Here is a 2,930-nt window from a genome sequence, read left to right on the forward strand (position 1 = left end):
AACCGGGCGTGACCTATAAGGTCAATAAACTATGTATCAGTAATATGAAATGTATTATATGTTATCAGAACCCGGATGACTTAATTTAGATTTTCATAGCACGGTACCGTAGCTATCAAATCAAGTTTAAGTTCAAGTTCAAGTACAAGTTTATGTTAGTGCTACCACACATCTTAGATAGAGTGAGGGAGATGGCAGTCGATGTGGCTTTAGCGTAGTGCAGATGTCCCCCTGGTAGTCCGGACTAGATGGGACAAGCTCATTGTACTTACAGACTCATGTTTGACTTAGCATGGTCGGCCAGCCATTACTAGGTCTCGCCTACGAGCCACACAACCCAGTCATGTGGGGGTAATACATGACATCAGCTAGCTAACCATCTTGGGTATTATTTTAGTATTGTACAGTTATAGAATATGTTTACATAATTACATAATTTAGTACATTATTTATTATGATATGATGAAGCATGTTTTACTCAGAATTTATACAACCAGTTTTATCAATATATATATATATATATATATATATATATAATGTACAGTTCATGTTTAGCACAATAATACTCATGTTGCCACACACTGACATTAGTTTATCTCCCTTACTGAGAGGTGTCTCACCCCAGCATTACAAACATTTCAGGGAATCCAAATAGACGGGCGGATAGAGCTCCGTAGTAGTAGAGGTTGACCAAGCTACCCAGTCAAAAGGGTAAGTAGTTGAGTTAGGGTCAGATTGGTTTTTGGGTTATGACCCTAGGATACTTTGTGGTCCTTTTGTGGATGTTTGTATATATATATATATACAGATTCAGTAGAACTCTAGTATTGTATCTGGTGTTGTATGACATGCATGTAATTTATGTTTTCCGTTGCTTAGGTATCAAAGATGTATGACAGGTATATCCCGGGTACCCATGGGTCCGGGTTGATCATGACTATATCAATTTAATAGAATATTAGAATTATTATGAAAGTTGTTATGTAGAAAAAATAAACAAATAAATATGAATATATATATATATATATATAGTAAAAATAGGTAGGTCGTTACATTATAAGTATGTAATTACTATTGCTTTCTTTTTCCACACAAAATTCTTACTTCTTTTGTTGATGATCCAATGATGATGATTTCTTATGGTCATTGTTACAATGTGTTTGGGTTAATTAACTTGTGTTGTTCCTATCTCCCGATTAGTGAGTGCATGCTAATCGGATGGGTTGTTGTATTCTGTAGGTAGATGCCAACAAGCAATTTTCACCATATTGGAGAAGCAAAATCTTTCCTAAAGATAGTGTCATGCACACCTCGATTGATAAGTTTTCTTAATTCTATTTATCATGCCTAATTTTTAGATTCATTTTTCCAACCATCTTAGAGAAGAGTTAGAAAAAAAATATAGTCTAATCATATGGATGCTACTTTACTCACTATTAAGGATTTTTCTTAAGTTGTTTAAAATTGAAATGTCTAGTTACATATTTTAAAAGTGTGAATTATTATTATTTTTACTATTATTATTATTATTATTAGTATTATGAGAGCATTGCTTACATTCTATGTTTGTTTTGTTTGTAGCATTATTTCTTTTGTTGCAATGTTGGCTCTTTTGATTGAGCCATTCTAGGTAATATTAAATGTTGATAAAAATTTCTTTTACTTGGTGCTATTGCAAATGCATTCCCCACCACCCATAACCCTTACGATTAAAATTAAGTCACATGTGTATGGATGGAAGGCATTTTCATTCACTTATTCTTGATAAAGATTTATCATTTTAAGATAAAGTTTGCGCATTACAATATTACTGCTCATATAGTTTTTGAGTTTACTTTGTATAGTAGTACATAAGAGTTTTTTTCCCCAACTGAGGTAGGTTGTTATATTAGCTTGTTCAAGAGGCAAGGTGAATGATTTTAACCAAAATTTTTAGAGATTAGCTAATCTATGTTTGACCAAAATTTATATAGAAAAATCAAATATTTTTATGAGTTTTTGTGATTGTTTAGCCTTACAAACCCATAAAATTGTGTTTCAAATTTCTCAAATCATTTTTACTTTTCCTAAAAAAAATATTCAAAAGTTGTGTTTTTAGGGGATTAAAAAAAACTTCTTTTAAATTGCAAGAACAAGGTTGTGCCATCTAAGGTCTTCCCTATCATGGTAGGAGACCCTAGGTAGGTCCACCCTCTCTCTTGCTTTCGTGGGCTCTCAAATTTTTATCGTCCCACCTCACTGAGCTTTAAAATGACGCTGGGGGAAGATTTAGAAAGATATTTTCTCATTGGGTGAATTTCACTCTTGGTTTCATGTCCTTTATCTCTTTTGTCATCCCATCTCACTGTGTAAAAAAAAAAAGGTCTTTTGCTTCTTCATTATTGTGCATCTCCACCTTCTCAAATACAAACTCCACGTCTTTGCGACACTTTCACCTGCAAAATACACACACACTCATGAACTTTAACTTCAAAAACTCACACAAAAGACAAAAAGACAAAAATACAAAGAATTTGCACAAACATTCAAACTCAAAACCACAAAACCTTCAAACTTGAACTTATAGACAAATTCACAGGCAATTGAACTTCCCTAATTAAAGACTTATCAAGCTCCTATCTTCAAATTGAAATCTAATTGGACTTTGATTTCCAAAATTAAAACCCAATTGATCTTTGATTTCAAAATTAAGATAAAATCTGACTCCAATTTTTAAAATTACGACTCAATTGAATATCAGTTTCTTGAGTAGAGATGAATTAAGCCTTAAATTCCTCCATCAAATTAATTGTCATAAATTGAACTCAAATCAATATCAATTCGAAAATTGAGCACAAATTTACACTTTGCACATAAAATTGAAATCAAAACTCTCACAAAATGAATGATGAAACCCAAATCATGCATGGTCCACTCAATATCATCTAATT

The sequence above is a fragment of the Malania oleifera genome, chromosome 5 (genome assembly GCF_029873635.1).
Source record: "Malania oleifera isolate guangnan ecotype guangnan chromosome 5, ASM2987363v1, whole genome shotgun sequence".
NCBI lineage: Eukaryota > Viridiplantae > Streptophyta > Magnoliopsida > Santalales > Ximeniaceae > Malania > Malania oleifera.